This window comes from Gorilla gorilla, chromosome 18 (assembly GCF_029281585.2).
Source record: "Gorilla gorilla gorilla isolate KB3781 chromosome 18, NHGRI_mGorGor1-v2.1_pri, whole genome shotgun sequence".
Classification (NCBI taxonomy): Eukaryota; Metazoa; Chordata; class Mammalia; order Primates; family Hominidae; genus Gorilla; species Gorilla gorilla.
This window is the reverse complement of record NC_073242.2, coordinates 68563888-68590016: the sequence shown is the minus strand read 5'-3', so window position 1 is coordinate 68590016 and position 26129 is coordinate 68563888. Positions and strand designations below refer to the sequence as shown.

At 41.8% G+C, this 26129-nt stretch overlaps 2 long non-coding RNA genes across 2 annotated transcripts in view; one reads left to right on the top strand and one right to left on the bottom strand.

Moving 5' to 3' along the window:
• The window catches only part of LOC129527433 (uncharacterized), an 88548-nt gene that overhangs the window by 49570 nt on the left and 12849 nt on the right, over nt 1-26129 (bottom strand). The gene's annotated exons all lie outside the window — the stretch shown is intronic.
• Nucleotides 1-26129, top strand: part of LOC129527434 (uncharacterized) — a 124469-nt gene that overhangs the window by 97529 nt on the left and 811 nt on the right. The window contains exons 2-3 of the long non-coding RNA XR_008672402.2: nt 20436-20806; nt 20910-20994. This is a non-coding gene — a long non-coding RNA (uncharacterized lncRNA). The remainder of the gene's footprint in view (nt 1-20435; nt 20807-20909; nt 20995-26129) is intronic.

Sequence of the window (26129 nt, the reverse complement as noted above, 5' to 3'; positions counted from 1 at the left end):
AATTTTACATTTAAAACGATGTTAAAAATGCTTTCCTACTGAAATTTAGTGCTAAGAAAATGTTGCTGTCTTGGGAAGAACTAATATGGATACTCTTAATCAAATGATGAGAAAGATATGATTTTTAACCTACTTATATTTTATTTCTAAAGTATTTTGAATGTAAATAGACTATAAATTGCAATTTTAGAAGTATTTTGGAAATAAATGGAGTAGAAAAGATAAATTTTAAAATGTTCTGAAATTACACAAAATAGTAACATGAGGTCATAGTATATTTTCTTTGTAATACATGGTGATAAGCACTTAAGTTTTGATATTTAGTTTACAGTTGACCCTGAAAAAACTTGTGGAACCAAATACTCAAGAAAAAAGAATATACCCTTTAGCACTGCTGACTCAACTGCTGTGCTGAGAATCCTTCTATTATTTGAACATTCTTCCCCTGAAATGTACCACTTTATAATATCAACCATTCAGTTTTGAAGAACTATAAGATTGTTTTCAACAGTGCAAAAGCCCTTAAGCTTTGGAAGCCAGGAAATTAAAACATCAGGCTCTTTTATGAGAAAACCAAGTAAATTTGAGACCATAGTGAGGAAACAGTGTCAAGCTATGTAATATTCTTGAATGTAGAAGAACTGGAAGGTTGCACATGTATCCTCTGAACGTAAAATAAAAGTTGGAAAGAAATAAAATTAAATAAACTAAAAAAAAAAGAAAAAAGAAAAAACTGAAAGTAACAAGAGAAAACTAATTAAAGGCTAAATTTCTTATAGAATTTTTCGTTATAAAAGCCTGGACAGATAATGTTCTCCGGAAGTGTAGACGCTTAGAATTGTGAAAGAGTGGCATGTTTTAGCAGAAGTGTACACACTTAGAATAATGAAAGAATGGCATGTTTTAATTAGGGGAAAGCTTATGGTGTGCTATAATGGTATTACTTGCATTGGTCCTGTTAGTTCATTCAGTAACACACTTTGTGTTACACAGATGCACACACACACACAGCTCCTAAAGTTGTGGTTTCATGGGATAATTGCATGCCTGACAGAATCTGAGGTACTTTTCTGTATTTTATGCCTTGAAGCTACCTAAGGATGAGATCTTTGTACAATTATTCCACCTCATCAAAATCTGTTCAAAACTGTGTTTTCTAGAGTAATTTGTTATTTTCTATTGTGTTTATAAGAGTACTGTATATGAAACTTTCTTTAATCTTTTGTCACTTTTTCTCTATTCCTAGGGAAAGTTATAAGAAAAGAAATTATATGACAGATGGGCATTTTTCTTCTGCATAAGCATTTACTAAGCATATTGCTCAAAACACATCTGCATTTGAGGGCAAATTATTTGCAATGTGTCCTGCAAATAATTCTCCCAGTTGCTTTGAACACTGTGTTTGCAAAACTTCGTACATTTTGTATTCATATAAATTAATTTAAAGGTCAGAATGTTGTGAAGTAATTTTGTGTGATTAATTTATTTAGGGGAAAGCTAAATGCCTTGCTAGCTTTTTGGTTACAGAATGGAAAAGGTGGTGGAAATTATTGAGAGGGAGACACAGGAAAATGATGTTGAAAAGTGTGTTTTCAGCTAATATAGAAACATAAAACAATACACATAGTATATAAAATATTAATTTGTAGGTTTTCCTAGAAATTAGTAAAAATTGTATTTTGTGGCAGTTGTTAAGAAATGCATAGTAATTATGAGCAGAGATTTAGAACCCAGTGCTTTTTCCTTCATGCCAGAAACCAGTGGATTTGATGATGTCTATACTTGTCTTATCTTTCTTTTTCCTTTTCTGGAGACAGGATCTTGCTGTGTGGTTCAGGCAGAGGTGCAGTGGCATGATCATAGCTCACTGCAACGTCAATATCCTAGGCTCAAGCGATCTTCCCACCTCAGCCTCCTGAGTTGCTGGGACTACAGACATGGGCCACTACTCTTGGCTATTTTTTTTTTTTAATTGTTTGTAGAGTCAAATTCTCCCTGTGTTTCCCAGGCCAGCCTCAAACTCCTGGGGTCAAGTGATCCTCCCACCTCGGCCTCCTAAAGTGCTGTGATTGCAGGCGTGAACCACCGTGCCTGGCCAATTTTTATATTTCTGTTGGTGCCACTGAGTGAATGGAGGTGAGGGCATTCAGGTGGAGGAATCTGGACATGCTTGTCTGGAACTCAGAAGGTGATTGAATTAGAAATGAGGATTTGGAGGTCATTAGTGTATCAAATGGTAGGTGACTGTGAGGAAATCAGTCTGACAAAATGAGTTCTGTGGGGGAAAGAGACAGACATTGGGAACATCAAGTGTCAAGGGTGTTGAGTGAAAAGAGCCTGGTTAGGAGTGATTAGAAAAGTAGCAGGAGAATTAGGAGTTGGTGATGTATAAAGACCAAGGGAAGGGAACATATTTCAAGAAGCATGGCACAGCCTCCTTGAGTCAAATGCTGTCACCTGTCCCAGGTGGTCTGGAGGGTCTAGCTGAGTCTGGAAGCTGGATATCTGAGGTGTGTGCCAGTTGGCAGACCTCTGTGGTTTTCTCTTTGAGGTCGAACACACTGGGTGTAGAAGTGGAGAAGACAGATGGGTAGGTTGTACTGGATTAATGGAAGATCAAGAAGGTAAGATATTGGTCTTGATAGAGTGAGTCGAGTGACAGACTATGGGGTCTAGACTTTTTTCTGCTGTACCAAGATTTCTGATGGAAAATGAGCCAACAGAAACGAAAACTGTTAAAGTAGATTTTACGTGTCAAAATGCCAGTTGATTTAGGATGTAACTCCAGTCTCTGTCCATTCCAAGACACATAAATTTGTCTCTGCTTTCCCCTGAAACAGTCGAAATCATAAAGCGGCAATTGTTTCCTGAGGGGTAAATGGCCATTATGCACTGGCTTCGACTAGGATTTTCTTACCTCTAGCTTGGACCATACAGTTGAATTCCCTGAATCCTAGTGATACTTAACATATTGCATGAGGCGTTGTATTTTGAGGTAATTTAAAACCTTATTAATCCAGGCCCCATTGAGTAAGGACTTGAGCTATTCCAGACACAAGCCTTATTAAAACTCACAATAACAGTCTCTGAAAAAAGTTCCACTAAGCAAACTAATAGTGCAAACAAGATTTTAGCAAGAATGTTTGAACTACTTACAACAGGACTTTGTTTATAAGCACCCTTAAGTACTTCTTAAGTACTTGAGAAGCTCTGACTTACCTATAAACTGTCTATATACTCATTGCAAATCACCCTTATCTGGTTATTAAATCTATGGATTGATACTGTGTAAGATTTTATTAGTTTAATTCCAGTTGCTGTATTTTATAGATTTCAGCCGCTAACGTCAAACATTCGCTCAAATAATTTTCTAACGAGCATTATTAAATCCAAACATCAGAAACCCACTGAAAGCTTTCTTAAAATTAGGGCCTGTCTTTGTACTCCTTGCTCCTGTATCCCACAGTCCTTATTTTGATCACTTCTGCTGTCTCCTCACACAATTTTGGGAAATGTCATTGGATGAAGTGTTCAGGATTTCTTTCCTGTTTCCAGAAGTCTCAAGTTGTGGTATCACCTGCTAAGTTCAGTGATAGTTCAGAAGGCTTCTGTCAGTAAGAATATTGAGCCAAGCCCAGGGGATGTGTCTTTGTATCAAGTTCCCCTGTGTTAAGCAACTATGAGCTGTCAGACTTCCCAGGTATAATATCTGGTATCATCTGGAAGGACTTGAGGAGAAATACCTTTAATGTTTTTAAAATTAGTTAATATCATAGTAAATTACTAAGTGAGTTGTAAAATTCAAAAAATGGCTACATTTTACTCTCGAATTTTGCGTTGTTTTGAAATATTAATAGTAATAGGTAGCTATTTCATGGTGAGGGATAATAAATAGCGGCGTCTTGATGGCCTCCATAGGTCATGATCTCCACAAAGCGCTATATCCAGAAAAAGTCCTTTAAAGACTATGCTGCTTTAAATCTGTATCACTCCTTTTAGGCAGTAGGTGTTGTATGACCAATAAGTACTTTCAAATTGTCAGTCTAATGGAAGGGCTTGCCCTAGAGCCATTTGGCAATGGACATACTCTAAAAGCTTGAATAAATAATTTTAAATGTAGAGATATATGTCCAGATGACTTATTATTTCATTGATCTCTGACTATTTTGTATATTTCAAGGAGAAGAAGAGCCTTGTCACAAGCTGAATCATAGCCATGGAAGATTTTAACTCTGTGGCATATAGTTCAGGATGCTATGTGAACATGATATCAATCTTAATTTAATGTGTGGTAGATGTCTAATGCCAGAATATAATTACCTACATTGGATCTTTACCAGAAATTTAGTGCAAAATAGCTGTCTTGGGCAAAGATAGCATTGAAAAAGGGACATAATAAACAGGAGTTTGGTGCAGTAGTAACTTAATGGCCCTGACCCTAGCTCAGGGCAGTTGTTTCCTTGACCTTTGAAAGGTGTCAATTTAGTTCTGAGATGATTTTGTCCTTCCTTATTGCACAGCAAGTTGTTTCAAAACACAAGAATTTGCTACTCCAAATTTAACTGTTTTGTACTCCAATTTAACTGATTTGAGATTGTAAGGCAAATACTTTATGATTAAGGAAATTGGTAGGTCCTGTGCAGCTCTTCAGTCGTAGCAAGTCTTACTCTAGGTAATCCCTTTGGAATTTGATGCTGGTGCTGCCACTTGGACATTTCTGCTTTAATTTTTGTCACAGATTCTTTTGGGGAGTGGGTGGGGTATAAGTGACAAGTGCTTGCTAAATTTATGGTTTAATGGGCAGATTGTTTACACTAGTCATTTCGCTTGGCAGTGCTTTGATTTGTTGGAATTTTAAGTAAATTATTTTATTTATGGTTTCTTAATTTGCAAAATTGAAATACGTGGTCTCTCCTTACCTCAAAGAGATACAAAGGATATTAATAAGGTAACATTCCCAACCTCAGTGGGATCCTGATGCCACATAAATATATGGTATCATCATCCTCCTGCTCATTATCATCCATTAGCAACATTGTCATCAAGTTTTTCTCTGTATCTAGATTAATTATGACTAAGGAGTAAATTATTCCATATATGGAATCTGATTTTCACTCTGACACTCTTTTACAAGTATGTTAGCTTAGGTAACATGTACTTTATTATCAGGTACTCTATTATAGAAGATGATCTTGTGGTAGCCAGTGTTCTATATGTTCAAACAGGGATTCTTCGTGTTAAATGTATTTTTTTTTCTGACTTTTGGTAGTTGGAAAATAGGTTTATAAAAGCTCAAATTTTCAAAATAACCTGTCCACAAGAACTTTTCCACACCCATGTAAGAGTGGTAGATATTTCTGGCATGATTTTAAAGTACATCTAATTTGTGAAGATAAGAATACTCTATTAAGTATGGGATTTTTTTACAGGTGTAACACTTTGAAGGTACTAGAGATTTAACAGTAGATGTTGAATTTATTTCTAGGGGTAGTATTTGTGATTTCTGTTACAGTGTTTTTAAAAAGTTGTCTCATGCATGGATTTTCAGCTCAGAAGTCTATCATGCTTATCTCTGATGTGGTTTGAAATTATTATGAAATGGAGCTGTATGCCCTAGAACCTTCTTCAATATTTAAGTTCTTGAAATTAGCACAGGGTCGGATTTCATAGAAGCATATTTTCAGTTTAAGGAATAAATAGTGACATTGAAAGAACTCCTCAACTTCAGATTAATTCCTTTTCATTAGATTAATATTTGACATTAGTTCCTAAAAGATCCTCAACAGTAAAGGTAAGAAAGGATTATGAAAAACATAGAAGTTGACACATTTTTTGACAGTATGTTTACATTTATAATTCAGTCTCTAACTATATCCCTCATTCATCCTGTCTTATCTCTGTAGTGTTTGCCACCACCTGATACATAACTTTTGTTGATTATTTCCTTCCAATAGGATAAAGGAGCCCTGAGGGCAGGGACACTGTCTTTCGCCACTACTGTCTGACATGCGGTAGGCACGCAACAATGTTTGTTAAATGAATGAATGAATGAATAAGTTCTTGGTCTTAGAAGACGGTGGAACAAAGGAAATGTGATTCCAGAACTTTATATAAATCCAATTTTCCCTTCAAGACCATTTTAAAACAAACTTTTAAAAACGAATATTAAACAATTGTGGTTATTCAGCACTTATGTACTTCTACTTGGAAACCATCTGAGAGTATAATTCAGCCAGCAAATTGATGAAGCAAAATAAAATTGGAATAGTAAAGCCACAGTAAAAGGAATTGCTGGTAAATAGTGAATGTATTTAAATATAAAACTGAGACTGCTACATTTAGGTCTTAGATCCATTTGAGTTAAGTTTTATATATGCTATGAAGTAAGGGCAAACTTCATTCTTTTACATGTAGCTCTCCAGTTGTCCGTGCACCATTTGTTGAAAAGACTACTCTTTCCCACTGGATGGTCCTAGCAACTCTTGTCGAAATCAGTCGATCCGAGACACGTGGGTTTTTTCTGGACTCGTGTTTCTAGTCCATTGATTTCTGCATCTATTCTTATGCCAGTACAGCACTTCCTTTATTACTGTTGCTTGTATTATAAGTTTAGAATTTAGGAAGTGTGAGTCCTCCAACTTTGTTCTTTTTCTGGTTATTCTGGATCCTTTGCTATTTCGTATGGTTTTTAAAATCAGTGCATCAGTTTCAAAAACCTAATGTAAGAGCTAAAGGCATAAAACTCTTAAAAGAAAAAAATTAGAAACTTTTGTGTTTCAAAAGATACCATGAAGAAAGCGAATGGCAACCCACAGAATGAGAGAAGCTATTTGCAAATCATGTATCTGATAAGGGATAGAGATTTAGAATATCTAAAAACTCTTACAACTCAGTAATAAAAAGACAACCCAATTAAAAAGTGGGCAAAGGAACTGAGTAAACATTTCTCCGAAAAAGATTTACAAATGACCAATAAGCATGCGAAAAGATGCTTGACATCATTAGTCATTAGGGAAATGCAAATCAAAACCATAATGAAATACCAGTCCATATCTATTATGATGAGTGGAATCAAAAGTCAGATCATAACAGGTGTTGGTGAAGAAATTAGAGAACTGGAAACCTCTTACACTACTGATGAAAATGTAAATTAGTGTAGCCACTTCTGCAAGCAGTCTGTAGTTCTTCACATTGTTAACCATAGAACTACCACCTGATGATCTAGCAATTCTACTCTACCCAAGAGAAATGAAAGCATAGGTCCACACAAAAACTTAAACAAGAATGTTTATAGCAGTGCTACTCACAGCAGCTAAAATATAGAAACAATCCGAATGTCCATCGGCTGGTTAATGGATAAACAAATGTATTATACATTGGGTATACAAAGGAATAGTATTTCTTAGAAAGGAATGAAGGTTGGGCATGGTGGTGTGTGCCTATAGTTCCAGTTACTTGGGAGGCTAAGGTGGGAGAACCGCTTGAGCCCATGAGTTCCAGGCTGCAGTAAGCTATGATTGTGCCACTGCACTTCAACCTGAGCAAAAGAGGGAGACCCTGTCTCTCAAAGAACCACTAAAACAAAAAAAGAGACTTCATACACAAGTGAGATTGACAGTTTCTTTTTAAGGTAATAAAGTAGTGATACATGCTCCAATATAGATGAACCTTAAAAATATTATGCTAATCGAAAGAGGTAGCTTACAAAAGACCACATTTACATGAAATGTCCAAAATAGGTAATAGAGACATAAAATAGATGAGTGGGTTTTAGGGATTGGGGAGGGTTGAAGGGACAGGGTTTGGGGAGGTGACTGCTAATGAATACATAGTTTCTTTTGAAATGATTAAAATGCTCTGAAATGGACTATGGTGATAGTTGTAGAAACCAGTTAATATAGTAAATACTGGCTGGCAGTGGTGGCTCACGCCTGTAATCCCAGCATTTTGGGAGGCCAAGGCGGGTGGATCACAAAGTCAGGAGATGGAGACCATCCTGGCTAACACAGTGAAACCCTATCTCTACCAAAAATACAAAAAATTAGCTGGGCATGGTGGCGGGCACCTGTAGTCCCAGCTACTTGGGGAGGCTGAGGCAGGAGAATGGCGTGAACCCGGGAAGTGGAGCTTGCAGTGAGCTGAGATCATGCCACTGCACTCCAGCCTGGGCGACAGAATGAGACTCCATCTCAAAAAAAAAAAAAAAAAGATATATATATATATAATATATATATTATGTATAATATATATATTATATATATCGTTATGTCTGAATAAAACTGGTATTTTTAAAAAGTAAGACCGAACAGCTGTGTGAACTATGGCAACAGATAAGAATGTCAGTGTTAACTACATTTTTAAGAAAGGGGAGTAATATCATCTAGCAAAATTGGGAGAGGAGATTTCCTTATCTTTCACAGCATATTACCCTTGTCCTAATTCCTGTCATTCCTTTTTGTTTGTTTTTAAAATTTGTGTTCTCATTTAATTTTTTTTTATGTTTCTGATGTCTCTGATGGATCTAATTTTTTTAAAACTATATTCTACCTCCAGTTGAGTTCTTCATTCCAACTATATGTTGTTGGTTGTTCCTCATTAGAATATTTGAACTTGTAAATTCCAAGACTAGCAAAATCTTCATGCCACTGTATCCTTGCCAAGGATCAAAGGAAATCTTGTGCAAACTTTTAAGCTAGTCTGCCATCTTCTACCTGAAATTCTAGGTTTTGTAGAAATAACTTATATTTTAAATACTAGATCAGCTTGTTTTTACAGTATGCCTTTTCTCTTTTAATATCTTTCTGAACAATTGCAGTTAATTCATTATCTGCTTTTTTTTTTTTTTTTTTTTTTTTGAGACAGAGTCTTGCTCTGTCACCAGGCTGTAGTACAGTGGTGCAGTCTCGGCACACTGCAGCCTCCAACTCCCTGGTTCAAGTGATTCTCCTGCCTCAGCCTCCCAAGTAGCTGGAATTACAGGCATGCACCACCACTCCCGGCCAATTTTTGTATTTTTAGCACAGATGGGGTTTTGCCATGTTGGCCAGGCTGGTCTCGATCTCCTGACCTCATGATCTGGCCGCCTTGGCCTCCCAAAGTGCTGGGATTACAGGCATGAGCCACCGCGCCTGGCCTATTATCTGCATTATTTAAAATGGTTTGGGATAATTAGAGTTATTATCTTTATTACTTATTGCTTGTTGCATGTCTTATCTATTTGTACTTTTTTGGCTGAAGTATTTCCCAAGTAATATCTTGCATTGGTTGTATAATTTCTAAGTCTTTTTGTTTAAAAAAAAACAGTTTTCCTTTATTTTTACACTTAATACAGCTGTCCCTTGGCATCTATGGGGGATTGCTTCCAGGAGCCTTCTTGGATACCAAAATCCATGGATGCCCAAGTTGCTTATGTAAAATGATGTGATGTTTGTAAACAGCATATATACATCCTGCTGTATTTTTCAAATTGTCTTAGATACCTTATAATACCTAATACATTATAAATGCTATGTAAATAATTGGTACACTGTATTTTTAAAAAGTAATACTTTTTATTCTTGTATTATTATTAAAATTTTTTTCTGAATATTTTGAATTGTGGTTGATTGGATCTGCAGCTGCTGAACCTATGGATACGAAGGGCTGACTGTTTAATATTTTGTTTCCATTCTGGGGTTATAATCCTTTTCCTCAGATTTGTGTAATTATTGCTCTATACTTTTTAGCATTTAGAATTGCCTTCCCTATCCCTTTCTTCCTCTTCTTTTCTTCCCTCCTTTTCCTTCCTTTCCTTATTTCTTACTAGGGAGCTCATAGTGACTTTCTTTTCATTATTTTATTTAGAAACTCTACCAGGAGTTTGTGCGTAGATGATCTGTCAATATTCTTATCTGGTATTTCATGGGCTGTTTATCCTCTTGGAAGTTTTTCATTAGGTTGATGATTCTTTCTCTTTCATTCAATTGTTTTCACAGCTATGATAACTCCTGGATATGACATTTATGTTTCTCATTTGTTCTTTCATTATTTTTCCTTTACATTCTGGAAGGTCACTTTCAGATCATTTTCTAAATCAAGATTTGATCTTCCCCGATGTTTATTTGTTTGCCTAAGGTCTCCAGTGAGTAGCTTCCCTAAGTAACTGGTTTTTCATTTCCTGGAGCTCTTTCTTGGTACTCATTTGCTCTTCCTTCTTCATAGGCTTCTTGTACTGCCTCTGAGAGGCAGTATCTTTGCATTTCCCAGAAGATACAGAGGAAAGGCCGTTTCCCCTGCCTACTCAGCTTGGCTCCTCTCCCATTTTTGGTCTTCTTCCAGTGTTCATTGATCCTTTATAGCCTGCTTGTTTTTATAGAGAGGTATAAACTGATCAATGTGGGTAGTTGGCAGGTGCCCCTCGATGCACTTGTGGAAGTCTCTGTTTGCTGTCTCCCAGGGGTCTCTGCTCACCAAATTGGCCAGTGGAGATGAACCTCACTAGGGTCCACAGGCCAAAAGTTGGCCTTCCCTTCCAGGTGTATTTCCTGGGAACAGACAAGAATCATGACCCCTTTAGGAAGCCACCACAGGGGTTGAGGAGGACTTTTCTGGACACTGATGATTTCTGTCCAAAGCAGAGGTCTTAGAGATGTGAAGTCCTCACATTTTTTTTTTTTTTTTGAGACAGAGTCTCACTCTGTCTCCCAGGCTGGAGTGCAGTGGCGCGATCTCAGCTCACTGCAGCCTCCACCTCCCAGGTTCAAACAAATCTCCTACCTCAGCCTCCTGAGTAGTTGGGACCACAGGCGTGTGCCACCACACCTGGCTAATTTTTGTATTTTTACTAGAGATGGTGTTTCACCATGTTGGCCAGGATGGTCTCCGTCTCCTGACCTCGTGATTCGCCCACCTTGGCCTCCCAAAGTGCTGTGATTATAGGCATGAGCCACTGTGCCCAGCCAGTCTTCACTTTCTCAAGAAAACCATCAATAACTGAGACTATTCCTTCCTCAGGTCTTAAGAAGCAGTTATCAGAACCAACTTTGCTATCTGCCAGCACCTTCCCTCTTTACCCCATCCCTTCCTCTCCCTGGCTGTCAGACCACATTGAGTAGAAGGAGGGGGCTGAGAATCATCAGCCCACTAGGAAATACCATGGCCGTTCCCTCCTCTCACCAAGCTAAGTGAGGTGGGCAGCAGAAGACTTACTTGGAAAATTCGATGGTGCTTTAAAAACAAAAAAAGACTAGGATCTTACTCCTTAGTTGGAAATCTGTTTAGGTAGTATGGAAAACACTGTTGGTTTTCTGTCAGTTTCTGTTTTTCTCTTCTGAGTAGTGGAATTCTCAGTTTTTGTCTGAGTACATGTCCTCAGACATGAAGAACTACATTTTTTAGCTCCCCTTATACCTAGGTGTGGTCATGTGACCCCCTTCTAAGAAATCACTTTTAGGTAGAAATGATGTGTGCAGCTTCTTAGAAGAATCCATAAAGTAGAAGGGAAAGAATCCTCTTGATGGGAAGGTGCATGTGATGGCAGGAATTCTGCCAACCATTTTGTACCAAGAGTTGGAAGCCATGTGATGCAGGGAGTGGAGAAATATATAGAAAAAAATAACGTCCCTAGTAATTGTTAGGATACTACACTAGCCCTTTCTGTCTACCAGCAGACTTATGTAAGTGAAAGAGAAATAAACCTTCATCTTATTTAAACTTCTCTAGCTTTTCTATCACTGTTACATGAGCTTAGTTCTAATACAGGTAGTCTACTAAAGCAGGGAAGAAGAGAATGGGAAGAGAAATGGCAGGGCGGAGAGAAAGGACAGCAGTGGAATAGCCACCCCCTGTCTCTTAAAAAGGTACACTACCCAGAAGATGCACTCCCAGTGAGGAAACCCCAGCAGCTGGACACTGTAAGCTGTGGTGTTGTTGGCTGTGCTTGAAGCAGTTGTTGAGGGCAGGCAGTGTGTGAGAAGAGGCTGTCCCTTGGTACCAAAGTTATAGAAGAAGGAGAAAGAGGAAGGAGGAAGGAAGAGGAAGGAGGAAGAAGAGGAAGGAGGAAGGAGAAGGAGAAGGAAGAAGGAGAAGAAGAAAAGAAGGAAAGAAAGAAAAGAAAAGAAGAAGAGGCTATCCCAAAGCCATGTTTCTCCCTCCCTCAGGGAACTGTGCAGTGTACAGCCTTCCCTTCCACCCCCAGGCTTTTGCAGATCCAACTTCAGCAAAGTATGCTTGAGTTAGCGTGTGTCTATTTGCCACCTAGCGACCCAGCTGGGCATTGTTAAACAAAGAAATAGAGATCACCAAAAAGAAGGAAATGTAACCTCAGGCAGTTAAGCAGGACCAGAAAGAGGGAGGTGTTCCCAGAACCAGGTTCAGCTTCTCTTCCCAGTCAGTGGAGAGCCTGGCCCTTCCCAAGCCACGTGCCCTGAGCCATAGGACTGGCTTGCATTAGAGTGGTGATGTCAGAAAGTAACCAGGAATGTCTTGGATCTGCCCGCATGTGGTTGAAGGTTCTTCTTAGGAGAAAGAGTATTTGACAGTGCAGCTGGGGGCAGTGGTGGAAGATTCAATGCTTCATGTGTTTATTTCCCTAAGTGCAGGATCTCTAGTAAACCTTACGCAGGTACCCATGGAAATGTTAGTGGGGATGGAGTTGATTTTGTTGTTGTTGATATTCTCTCTGAGACAACACAGGGATGGAATACTGTGGACAGCCACTCTCTATTGGAGTTTTTGATAGAATCCCTAAGTGTGTTGGTTTGCTTCCCATCTTCTGCTCCTTCTTCCTTACTCTTTTTGGTAGAGCCCGTGCACTGGTTAGGGCTGGGGTCACAGGCAGCCTGTGTCCAGTCAGAGCTGTAGCTAGCAGGGGAGTAGACCTGGAGGTGTGGTGCAAGACTGGTCTTCCCATTCCCTCTCTGTCACTGTGGTCCTCCCTTGTACCCCACTGTAAACGATCTGTGGCACAACACCTACCCTCCCAATTACATGGTGAGCCGTGTTCTCCAGGCATTGCCATGGTGGCCCCTCAGTTTCTGCTGCCCCATTTCTCCCTGGCTGTGGTGTACAGCCAGGTTGCTGCTTACGGCTTGCAGGTTTTTAGGGGTTTGTAAGGTGCCTTCGTATAAGGTTACTGCCTCTGTGTTGTGTTGATGCTAACTAAGCATGGATTATTTTTGTGTGATCCAATCATACATGCTTTATAGTGTTCAAAAAAGTTCTTTAGTTTTCCTTTGTTGGGTGTTCCCTTTTGTGTTTCCTGGAGCTGCTATTGATATTTTTCTTAATTTTATATTGCTTTAGTGATTTCCATATGACTTTTTTAAGTAGGAGAAATAAATGTGAGTTATCAGTTTTTCTTCTTAAAAGTGGGACTATGTTGTGCCTTTGCAGGCCGTGTATCCTCTGTGAGCCCTTCCTCCCAACCTATCCAGTGAAACTCAGCTTAATGCCACCTCTTTCTGGAGGCCCCAGGCTCCCAGAGCATATATACACATACTTGCTAAAGTCCTTTTTCTCTGCGTACCATATGCCTATACTTCTGATTGTGCAGTAAACAGATTTTAATGTTATTATTGCTTTGCATCTATGAGACCCAGATATATCATGGGTTCCTCAATGACAAAGTTTGCGCCTCATTTATCTTTCTGTTCCCAAACTCAGCACAGTGCCTGGCCTGAGTAAATGGTTCATAAATGTTTGCTGAAGGGTTATTTATGGCCTGCCTTCTTGATGCTTTGTGAAAATTAAAAGCTTGCAAATTATGGAATATAGCATATCATTTCCCTCATGGGAAAACTGAAATACTAAGAATTAGTTTCAGGAGTGATGTTAATATCACCTAAGAGTGTAGCCTTCTACTTTCACGTACTAACTTTCTATCATGATTGTATATTTGTTTTGGTTGAGAGAATTGGAAAGGGGTTTGTGTCTGTGTGTTTTGTTGATATAATATTCTAAATGTTTTTTAGCATAAAAAGAACAAGAAAATAAAGGAGACAATGTGACTTTATCTTGGGAGCCACATCTAAGTACAAATACAAGGAATAAGAAAATTATTCAGATTCTTAACTATTCTATGAACTTATAAAACCAGTTCTTAAATGCCTCCTTTGCAGGCTTCCTTGTAAGTCACTACACCAAAGCAGTTGCTGTAATGGAACATGTTAAAGGCTACTGTCTTCACTTCCTTCAAGCACTAGAAAAGTGTGGTGGGAGGTGTGGAGTGGGTGAGCAGAGGTGGGCAGAGCCCCATGGAGTGGGAGACCTCTCGTCACCGTCCCGTGGCACTGGGAGAATATAGGAAATTTGCAGCTAGAGCTAGCTTTTTAGGCAAGAATCCACTCACATTCCGTACGTGGCTGATGATAAGTCTTTGTCTGGATTTTTAAGTTTCTTTTGAACTTATATAAATCTTTACTTTTTCTGCCTTTTTTTTTTTTTTTAGAGAAGGAGTCATTAAAGATTGAGGGCTGGAGAGTAAATGTTAGGATTAACTTAAAGCTCTGCAAACATTTATAAAATAGAGCTTTGTGAGGAATTGGAGAATGAGGAAATAATAATGAAGCACGGCCCTGAAGAGATAGAAACAGAGCTTCCGTCGCACTTTTTTGTTTCTTGCCTGAGGATCATCTTTTACTTTCCGTAGTAAGATTTTCTTTTTTCTTTTAGCAGCTGCCTTCGGCAGAGGTTTATTGAGCATCTAGCAGCTGCCAGGCCCTCTGCAGAGGTGTTGTCCATACACATGTGGAATAATCACAGACCTTGCCCTCAGGAGTCCACAAGTCAGAAGTGTAGGGTCTTCTATTGCAGCTGATAATGTAATGTTGAAAGTGATAGAGGAAAAGTTACCTAATCAGGATTGAGGGATTAAAAAGAAGGATGAATTGGTCAGGAATTCCCCCACATGACTAAGGCAGCAGTGAAACTAACAAAACCACGAGCCAGCATAGAAGCGAGAATACCCATACCCTCGGAGAAGGAAGAGAAGTTTGGTGGACTGGATATACAGTGCAGTGTGGGCTGGGCAAGGCTGGGTCAAGGGAGAGGAGATGGGACTGCATCCAGGTGACAGAGCACTGTGAGCGTTCCCGAGAGAATCTAGTATTTATTCTGTAGGAAAAGCAGCTGGACGATCTACTCACATCTGTGGTGCTGCATCATTTTCCTTTTAATAGTTCTTTCTTTTCATTCATAAACTATTTCAAATATAGTCCTATTGAAATGTCACTGTGCTTTTTGCGGGAAGTGCAGGGGATGTGTTGGTTGGGACAGAGCTGGTCATTGGAATACCAGAGGAAGCCTGTTCATCTCCTGTAGATCAACACACTCAGCAGGAAAGTAAAGAGCAGCTTCTCTTTGCCAGGCACTGGCTGTCAGTGTTTGGGACCTGTTGGGGAACAAGGTAAGCCCTGGTGGGGAGTACATTCATGACTGAAGACAGTAATGCTGAGTAAATAAGCCAACAGGCCAGCAAGTTATATATTCTTTTAGAAGATGATGAATCCTGTAGGCCAAGGGCATTGGGAGTGCCAGGGCAGAGGCAGTGTGGGCATGGGTCACAGAGGCCTCATTTGGAAGGCAACATTTGAGTGAAAAGCTGAGTAAAGTTGGGGGTGGTAGCCATGCAGATTTCTAGGGGAAACACTTTAGGCAGTAGGAACAGGTGCTGCAAAGCCCCTAGGTCGGGAACATGCCTGGTGTGTTGAGGAACAGTCTGGCCGCTGATGTGGGTGAATAGGCAAGAGGATTGGCCTGGGAACATGGCAGTGGAGCAGAGAAGACCTGAGGTTAGCCTGGAGAAGGGGAGGGAGGAGTGGATGATCACCAGCCTTGCTTCAGGTGAGGTGGTGGCCATGAACAGCGAAGGCCAGAGAGATCACCAGGTTAGTGAGATTTTAGACAGGGTGAGACAGGGAAATCCCTGCTGACCTTTCCCCACCTGTTGCCCTGCTACACTCCCATCACTAACATAGTAAAAATAATGATCAATAAATACTGAGGGAACTCAGAGGCCAGCGCTGGTGCGAGTCCTCTGTATGCTGAGCACCGGTCCCCTGGGTCCACTGTTCTTTCTCTATACTTTGTTTCAGTGTCTTATTTCTTTTCTTAGTCTCTCCTCCCACCTGACAAGAAATACCCACAGGTGTGGAGGGGCTGGCCCCCTTCGATGTCTATTATGGTGGAGTGTTTCCAGTTCTGTCTTTCCTAATACTGCCCAATAGAAACTTGACTCCTAGAGTTTGTGTAATTTTAATATATTTTAGCCATTTCCCTGTCAATTTTTATACCATATAATAACAAGGAATTTGACTAAATCTCTTAGGGTTTTTAAAAAAATTATATGAGAAGCTAAAAAATTTATTTTTACTAAGGTAAAAGAAAAAGGAATAATCACAACAATAGCCATAATTCTTCTGTCTATGAAGAGCCCTTCAGGTGGTGACATCAGAACTCACAACAACAGCATAAGGGAAGTAGAACAAATGCAGCCAAAGTCCCCCGTACACCTCCCTTTTCTCTTCTAACCACAGAATTCAATTGTGTATCCGTTTACTCTGGAATGAAAGTATCTGTAGAAACCATGAATGTTTCATCTGTTTTTCTTTTCTTTTCTTTTCTTTTTGAGACGGAGTCTTGCTCTGTTGCCAAGGCTGGAGTGCTGGTTGCTCTGTTGCTCTGTTGCTCTGTTGCCCAGGCTGGAGTGCAGCTTACATCTTTGCTTCCTGGGTTTAAGTGATTCTCCTGCCTCAGTCTCCCGAGTATCTGTGACTCCAGGTGTGTGCCACTATGCCTGGCTAATTTTTTGTATTTTTAGTAGAGACCATGTTTCACTGTGTTAGCCAGGATGGCCTCAATCTCTTGACCTTGTGATCCACCCGCCTTCGCCTCCCAAAGTGCTAGGATTACAGGCGTGAGCCACCGTATCCAGCCTCATCTGTTTTTCTAATGTGTAGTGTCCAGCCCTACGGGGTTTAGCAGGTGTTCTCCCTGTGTGCAGAGACGAGAGATTGTAAGAAATAAAGACACAAGACAAAGACATAAAGAGAAAGCAGCTGGGCCCGGGGGACCACTACCACCAAGACGCAGAGACCAGTAGTGACCCCGAACAGCTGGACGCACTGATATTTATTGCATACAAGACAAGGGGGCAGCGTAAGGAGGGTGAATCTTCTAAGTGATTGACAAGGTGAAGCAAGTCACGTGATCACAGGACAGGGGGCCCTTCCCTCTTAGGTAGCCGAAGCAGACAGAGAGAAGGCAACATACGTCAGCATTTTCTTCTATGCACTTATAAGAAAGAACAAAGACTTTAAGACTTCCTTCTACCATTATCTACTACAGACTTCAAACAGGAACCAGAAGTATGGGGAGAACATGAAAGTGGACAAGGAGTGTGACCATTGAAGCACAGCACCACAGGGAGGGGTTTAGGCCTCTGGATGACTGTGGGAAAGCCTGGATAATTTACCCAACCTCTCACAAGAAGCTGGTGTAGCAGAGTGTTCCCTGACTCCTCCAAGGAAAGGAGACTCCCTTTCATGGTCTGCTAAGTAATGAGTGTCTTCCCAGACACTGGCATTACCACTTGACCAAGGAGCCCTCAAGCGGCCCTTATGGGGGCGTGAGAGAAGGCTCACCTCTTGCCTTCTAGGTCACTTCTCACAATGTCCCTTCAGCACCTGACCCTATACCTGCCGGTTATTCCTAGGTTATATTAGCAATGCAATAAAGAGTAATATTAAAATCTAATGATTAATAATGTTTATAATAATGATGGATAATTGCCCATGATCATCTCTATATCTAATTTGTATTATGACTATTCTATTCTAACAATTTTCTTTATTATACTGAAACAGTTTGTTTCAGTCTCTTGCCTTGGCACCTTGGTGATCTTTCGCCCACACTAATGGTCATATAATATAGTTTAGATGTCTCCTCCAAATCTCATATTGAATTTTAATCCCTAATGTTACAGGTGGGGCATGGTGGTAGATGGTTGAATCATGGGGATAGATTTCTCATGGCTCTGTGCTGTCCTTGTCATAGTGAGTACTCATGAGATCTGGTGGCTTAAAAGTGAAGCATATCCCTCCCTGATCTTTCCTGTTTCAACTCCTACCATGTGAGATTCCTGCTGCTCTTTCATTTTTCATCATGATTGTAAGCTACTTTATATGTTAATATTGTTATAAAATTTCACTGAATTTTCTTGTAAAATTACCTGACAAAGTTTATGTTATTACACCATTAATGTGATAAATAAATATATTATGACATTACAACATATTATGATATCATAATTCATATGTATTATGACATCACAATATATTATGACATCATAATGCACACACAACATGACATCATAATATATTATGGCATCATAATTTATACTACGACATCACAATATATCATGACATCATACTGCACATGTATGATGACATCAAAATTCATAAGCATTATCATGTCACAATATATTGTGACATCATCATCAGTATGTGTTATGACATCACAATATATTATGACATCATAATTCATATGTATTATGGCATCACAGTACATTATGACATCATACTTTGTATATAATATGATGTATCATGAATTATTATGTAATTGATATGTATTACATATCTATTAGATGGCTCTGGATGTCTTGGGCTCTGTGGGGCAGGCTGGGGGTCAGAGGAGACACACATGCTGCAGATGGGGAGATTGGGGCACAGGGTCCTGGGGTTCCAGGAGCAGTGAGGAGGCCAGGATTGGCCTGTGGGGACTTTGATGTTGGCTCTGGGTGAGGTGGCTACTGTAGGTGTGAGCACAGCAGTGCTTGGGGGCTCAGGTGGCTGCTGAGGGGCAGATGGATGGAGGGGACAAAAGCTACAGCCCAGCAGGAGGGCAGGGTGGCCATGAGGGTTGTAAAAGTGATGCCAACAGCATTTGTGGGGGATTGGCTGTGGGTGTGAAACAGCAGCAGCGGAACAATTCCCAGTCATTCTGGCCTGGAACAGTGGCAGGTGAACTCTGCCCAGTTGTGGAGGGGTCTGTCAGGAAGGTGGGGCTTCTGGTTTCAGAGGAGCCCAGAGATGTGCTCAGGCAGATGAGGGTCCTCATGGGATAGACATGGGAGAGGCAGCTGCAACTTGGGGACCACTGGTGGTGGGCTGAGCCCCTGAGACCTCTGGAGTGAGCAGGAAAGAAAGTGAGGAGGAGCCAGCCAGGGAGCCAGAGGCAGAGGGAAGAGAGGAAAGTAGACCCCAGGAGGAGCAGACAGGAAAGGATGAAAATTTCCCCTCACCTGCCTCAACAGCCTCTGCCCCTGCCCACACACCCTTGTGCACTCCCCCTGAGTCCCTGCTCACCTCTGCCTACCCAGCCATCCCAGGATGGTGTGGGCTCAAGCTCTGGGGGTAACTGAAGAGCCACTTTAAGAAGGCACAGTCTAGAAGTGAGCAGCATTGAGTCACTGTTGTCTCCCAGTCCTGGGAACATCCTGTGCCACAGTTTGCTGAGCTGTCTTAATCACCAGTGGGTCCCCATCTCCCACCCCTGGAATCCCAGAGGACAGCTCAGAGTTGTGATTGGTGCCTCTTCGCAGTGTCTCTCTACACAGCTCCCGGCTGTGCTTCAGCATCCTCCACCGAAAGGTGGGCCTGTCGCTGCACGTGAATGGCAAGGAGGTCACCGTGGGGAAGCGGCTGCCTCCTTTCTCTTTCCTGGGCCCCTGGTGACTCTCTCCTGGGGGTAAGGCAGTTCAGCCTACCCACAAGTCCAGGCAGGAAGGCAGCCCCACCCCGGCACCCAGAAATTAGAAAAACTAGCTGAGGTGTGAGAGGGGGAATGGTGACAGCCCTGGAAGTCAGGATAAAAAAGAGACGAAGCCTCCAGGACGCCATCCTCACCAGTGCCCGCCAGGCCCTGAAGCTCTGCAGGGGGTGGCTTATGGGCTCAGAGGCTTGTGGACCAAGGCTTCTCAGCTGCTTCTGAGGCTCCCAGCTCTGCAAGGGGCTGGGTTTCTTCTCCTGGTAAACTGCTCCCAATGCCTGTCCTGACTCACTGACTTAGCTGGGCTACCTGCTGGGCCTCCTTCCTGGTGGGCCCTCCCCATGTGCCTCCCTGTGCAGGTGGGGTATCCCCTCGAGACTCCATTATTCTTTGAGGCTTTCAGGCCAGGATGAAGAACCCCAACCTCTCAGCAGGAGCAGCCACTTGGGGGAAGCAGAGGGAATAGAAAGGCACACATTGCCAGCTCTGAGCATGACTGGGTGGGGACATTGTGTTGAAGCTCCTGGGAGCCTCATTCAGCCCAAGTAGATGTCCTTGAAATGTCAACACTCTCCCTACACAGGAGAAAAACATGAGACTCGGGGTGGGCAGGGTGATCTTGAATCGGGGGTCTGGTCAGATGGGTCTCTGTTCCTCGCCTCAGCTATGGCCTTCATGTGTGCTTCCACCAGCAGAGACCCCTTCCTGGACTTTGCCCCAGTGGATGGACAGGAAACTGCCAGCCATGCTGGCCACCACAACCAACTTTCACTGCCTGGCTCCTAGCAACCCCACTCTCTCCATCTCCTGGCTGAAGAACCGCAAGAGGTCTAAGGAGAGCAGCACATCAGGATATTGAGGTGGGCCTGGAAGTTGGTGGGAGTGTGGGCTGGATGTGGAAGGTGGGACCTGTCTTTTGCTTACATGTCCTTCCACCTGGAGCTATGGCACCAGAAGTAGACTCTGATCATGGAGTGTGGTGCCCTCAGACTGCTTTCATCCCACCTCTGTGATGAAGAACAAGTGCAGCAGCCTTCAGCAGACATGCATGCTGGACAGCTGGGTGAGGACTGTGGCCTGTGGGCAGGGTGCAGGGAGCTAGGCAGCCTCTGAGCTCCCATCTATTCTCTCAATGTGCCCTCCCGACCAACTCTTTCTACCTGCAGGACTGCTGACCAACCAGATGTAGTAAGGTGAAATTCCACTGCAAAGTGTATGGCAACTTAGTATGTGGAGGTGAACAACAGCAAGGTGGGTGTCAATGGCATGCCCTATGTGACTGTGCTTAGGTTAGCTGCTGCTGCTTGTCAGGAGCATGGGGATGGCAGGCCGATGCTCCACTTCACTAAACTCTACCATCATTATAGAAGTTTTGGAGTAGCCTATGAAAGACAGAATCATGTCATTATCCAGGAGACAAAATCCTCTAGAGTAAGCAGTTCTCCTGGATATAAACTTGGTGCTGGTTCATTTAGCATTTGCTACGAACCAATGTCTAAAATTAGAGGCAGTTTCTCCTAAAGTGAGATGACATGAGTCAGTTGATGAAAGTGCGAAGCACTCCTGTGAGTATTGTCCCTCATAATTCATTCAAAAACATTTGCTTCTGTCTTTGCAACTTCATGCTCTCTGAATTCCCACACTGAGTAAAAACCTCCTTGGTGGGCTTATAATCAATCTCACATATTTAACAATTTGGATTTTATCTTACGTTCCGCTATAAAATATGGAACAAAATCGGTTTGATTTACAATAGATGTAAAATAGAAAAATTAGGATGGGCTATTCTGGACATGTAGAATTAGTTCCTTTTATGAGTTTTCTACAAACCTGTATTTATTACACTAAAATAATGCTAAAATATATTTTGTTTTATTGTGTGGAGTTTAAATGGATACACTGGATAATGGAATAACATTAACTAAATAAACATTGATGCCTATTTTTTTCAGTGTTTTAAAATTTTTTAACAAAGATTTCTTTTTACTGTAAAATTGTACTTCATTAAATCTACTCCTAAATATTTCTTTCTTTTTCATACATACACAAATGGATTGTTTTTTTAATTTTATTTTCAGGTTGATCATTGTTAGTACATAAAAGTACAATTGAACTTTGCATATTGATTTTGTATCTTGTGACCTTGCTGAACTCATGTATTGGTTTTAGTGGGTTTTAATGAGTTTTTTTAATAAACTTTTATATTCACTTATGTCCTCTGCAATGATAGACAATTCTAACATCTTATTTTCCCACATTGATGATTTTGTTTTTCTCTCTCACGTAATTTCTTTGGATGTTAACATTTTTGCCTTGTTCTAAAATGTCAAGACACAACAACCAGTATTTTACTATTATGGCGTTAGGTGTAAGTTTTTCACTGATGCTCTTTAGCAGATTTAGGAAGTTTGCTTGTACCCTTCCTTTCCAGGGAGATTGTGAATGAATATTGGATTGGTCAAATGCTCCCTGTGTCTGTTGAAAGGCTCTTTCTGTTAATTTCCTTTATCCTATTACTTTGTGTAAGGCACTGATTGATTATCGGATAGATCAATATTGCATCTGTAAAATAATTCCATTTGGTCATGGTGTACATTCATTTTGATATATTCTTGATTCATTTCGCTTTTTTGAGGATTTCTCTGTGTGTATTCATCAGGGAAATTCATCCATACTGATATTTACTTCTGATGCTTTTTTCTGGCTTTAGTATCAGGGTAATACTGGCCTCACAGAACAAATTGGGAAGTGTTCTCAATAACTGTCCCATATTTTCTGGAAGGCCTTGTAAAGAGTTGGCATTAATTCTTCATTAAATGTTTAGTAGAATTTACCAGTTAAGCCACGTGGCTCTGGGCTTCTCTTTTTGTGAAGATTTTTAATTAATTGAATCTCTTTACTTATTATATGTGTATTCATATACTCTGTTCCTTCTTGGATTTGCTTTTATAATTGGTGCCTATTGAGGTATTTATTTCTAATTTGTAGTATTTCATGTGTTTAGGTTTTCTAGACAGTTGGCACAGAAGATTCAAGAAGTTTAATGTAGGAGAATGTTTAATGTAGGAGAATGAGGCTTTGGTGTCATCAATGAATGACTTGAAGTTTCTTGTGTTGTAAAGAACGATATGACCATAACTGCCATAGTTAATATTTATTGTGCAAGTCAAATAAGAAGGCAGGAGGAAAGGACATCCATCACTCAATCACACACCAGTGTACTCATTAAAGCCTTTGAGAAGGACCCTCAACATTTTCCAAGAGAATTCCTTTCCTGGAATCACCATTATAGAGAAACTGGCTAAACAGACAGGCATTTCAGAGTCCAAAATTTACATTTGGTTTCAGAACCAAAGACCTCAGCTCCCAGGCCACAGCAGAAGTGGGCTTGTGAATTCCCTGGCAGCGGGTCCAAGACCAAGACCTCATCTGACTGTTTGGCTGGAACAAAACATGTGCACTACCCCAGGAAGGTCTCATCTTCTTCCTGCCTCCTATTCTGTCAGCAGCCACCTGTCATTTGTACCAGCTCTTCCTTCACCTCCCACAACCTGTGATTTTTTGGATCCCTCTGCAGGCTGTGTAAGCCAGGCACCAAGGGTCATGATGCACATAGCACCCTGGCTGTGCAGATGGGAGAGTTCTCTCAACCTCTTCTGGCACTTAGGAGTCATATGTCAATGGTACCAACTCTAGGAGGGAGGGTCTCCCATACACAGACTTGTTTCTGGCCTCAGTCGAAAGGAAAACTTTAGGATGACAAGAAAAATAAGACACTGGCCTGGAAGTTCTGCCTTAAAGGGACAGCCACAGCCTGGTCATCCTTAGCCACAATTTTAGAGTCTGGGTCAACAGGACACATCCCACCTTCAGAAGTGGTGGAGCTTAGGCAACGGGTCCCAGGATGCCATGATTCAATGGCAACCTGGAGCAGGAGCACCTTAGTAGCCCATGCACATAGGTCTACCTGTGGCAGAAACAGGCACAAGCCATGAAAGAGCCATCTATCTGCTGGAGCAACCACACCAGTCATCTGCATGATCTTCTATAAGTCCCAGAGTTTCAGGAAAAGGCACAATCTTTTTGGAATGCAGATCCACAACAGGAGGGCCCTCCGTGATCTGAATCACCACTCAGTGAGAAAGAATTTCAGGCTCTGCTTAACAGGCTGCAGAGCTCACCAGGGGATCAGCTTTAGCAGGCAGGCATCCTTCTCAGCACTGCCGTCCAGGACTCTTTCCCTTGGACACAAACAGCAAAATGCCAGGAAGAAGGGACCAGGAACACATTGTGGTCAGAAGCAAGACTGATGCAAGAAGCAACCACTTGGAAATCCAAAGGGAGCATTTTGGCCCTCTCCTGTGGGCAGTCCTCAACTTTGGTGCTCACTTCCTAACCTCAGTGATGGTTTCTGAGCTTCGTCCTGCCTCTGGAGTCCACATGGGCTCCAGGCGGTGAACAGTTTCACTGAATCCTGATGCAGCAAAGCAGCATTCTCATGACAAACAGGACCTCTTCACTTTGATCATAAGCTCCTGGGCCATCTGGACAATGCACAAACTGGAAACCCAGCAAGGGGAGGAAAGTAGCTCTAAGGGGGACACATTCCCACTTCTTTCCCTTCTAGCAAGTTTGAAAGCTAATTGTAAATGCACGTGGATATGTAGAAAATGAGGGCATGCTATAACTTCTCATCACATGAGGTTATGACCAGGAGTTTTTAATCCTAGCTCTGAGAGCTGTAAATGGGAATTGGAAGTTTTTCCACTAAGCATCTATCAATGACTGATTGTGCAAGCTTATCTTCATCATGCTGAGGAGTCTTCACGGAGAATTTTCCTATTGAACAAATAAACATAGAGATAGTGACAAGTAGGCCAGGCATAGAGGCTCACGCCAGTAATCCCAGCATTTTGTGAGACCAAGGTGGGCAAATCAGTTGAGGCCAGGAGTTCAAGACCAGCCTGGGCAACATGTCGAAACCCCGTCTCCACTAAAAACACAAAAAACAGCTGGGCATGGTTACTCATGCCGGTAATTCCAGCTATTCGGGTGGCTGAAGCCTGAGAATCTTCTGAACCCAGGAGGCAGAGGCTGCAGTGTGTTGATATTTTGCCACTGTACTCCAGCTTGGGCAACAGAGCAAGACTCTGTCTCAAAAAAAAAAAAAAAAAAAAAGCAAGTGAGTAAGAGAGAGAAAACTATAAAATCACTGAACAAAGTGTAAAGATGTTAATTTTCCCACAACGTTAGAAATTTTATGTATATTTACATGCATATCTACACATAAAGCTGATCTCCTTATATGTTAAATCAGTTACATGTTCAGTGAAAAATACATTATTTTCTCTGTTCTAACACTGAAGAGGGTTGCACGTGGTCCAGACATGTCCTGTTGGAGTTGAATGGGGCATGTTCTGGGAAAAGGGGAAAGGCAGAGTAAGGGCCTGGTGCATTTAGGTGGGGTAAAGTGGGACCCTAACAGAGAGGCATCCAGGGTCTGGGCCCTAGCAACACTGAGGCTCACGGGGGCTTCTGCAGGTGAGGCAGGCGAGGGAAATGGTGCAGGGTGCTGAAGGCTAAAATATCCTGTAACAGGCGAAGATCTGGCCAGATCGTCCTGCATCCCAGCATCATTGCCAGCCAGGCCTAACTTGACCCTATATTGAAGACACCTGGGATGGACAGGCGTGAGCCTCCAGGCTTCAAAGAGCCCCCAAATGAGATCTGCCCTGCGGCAAGGGTCCAGACCATTACGGCCAGGCCAATTTAAAACAGCCCCATCTCCTCTGTTCTCAGAGGCTTACGCGGGTGGAGAACAGATAAGAAGTGAACTGAAGTCTCCTTGAAAAAAACAAAGTCCCATGGGGTTTGCCGTCCCCTCCCCCTACCCACCTAAAACTGGAACCAGTCAGCCACCTCTGTCTCTTCTCCATGCCAAGAACCTCTGTTCAGGGCTCCTGGCAAACCCCTCCTCCCTGCTGCCTCCCCGCCACAGTACGCTTGCCAGGAATGCCCGAGATCTGGCACCTGAGCATGTTGCACGGCAGGCGGGGGAGCAAGCGGGACAAGGGCGGCGATGTGTCCTGCACAAAGGCCCAGGCTGCAGACCAACTCGCCTCGCAGCAGGTAGCAGCTGTGTGCCCCCTGCCAGGCCACTCCCCCTCCCGGAGCAGCAGCTCCCGCTGCCGCTTTTGTTTGTTGAACACAGGATGTATGAATGCCGGCTAGGGGGCCAAGGATGGGGATGGTGGCGACTTCTGGTACTGTTGTAGTGAAACTCCAGCCAAGGAACACGAAGAGACCTTTGGAGACCAAAGAGAACTTTATTTAATTAAGGCACCTGAGCCAACAGCAGGCTCATGCCCAAAATGGCTGCCGACCCC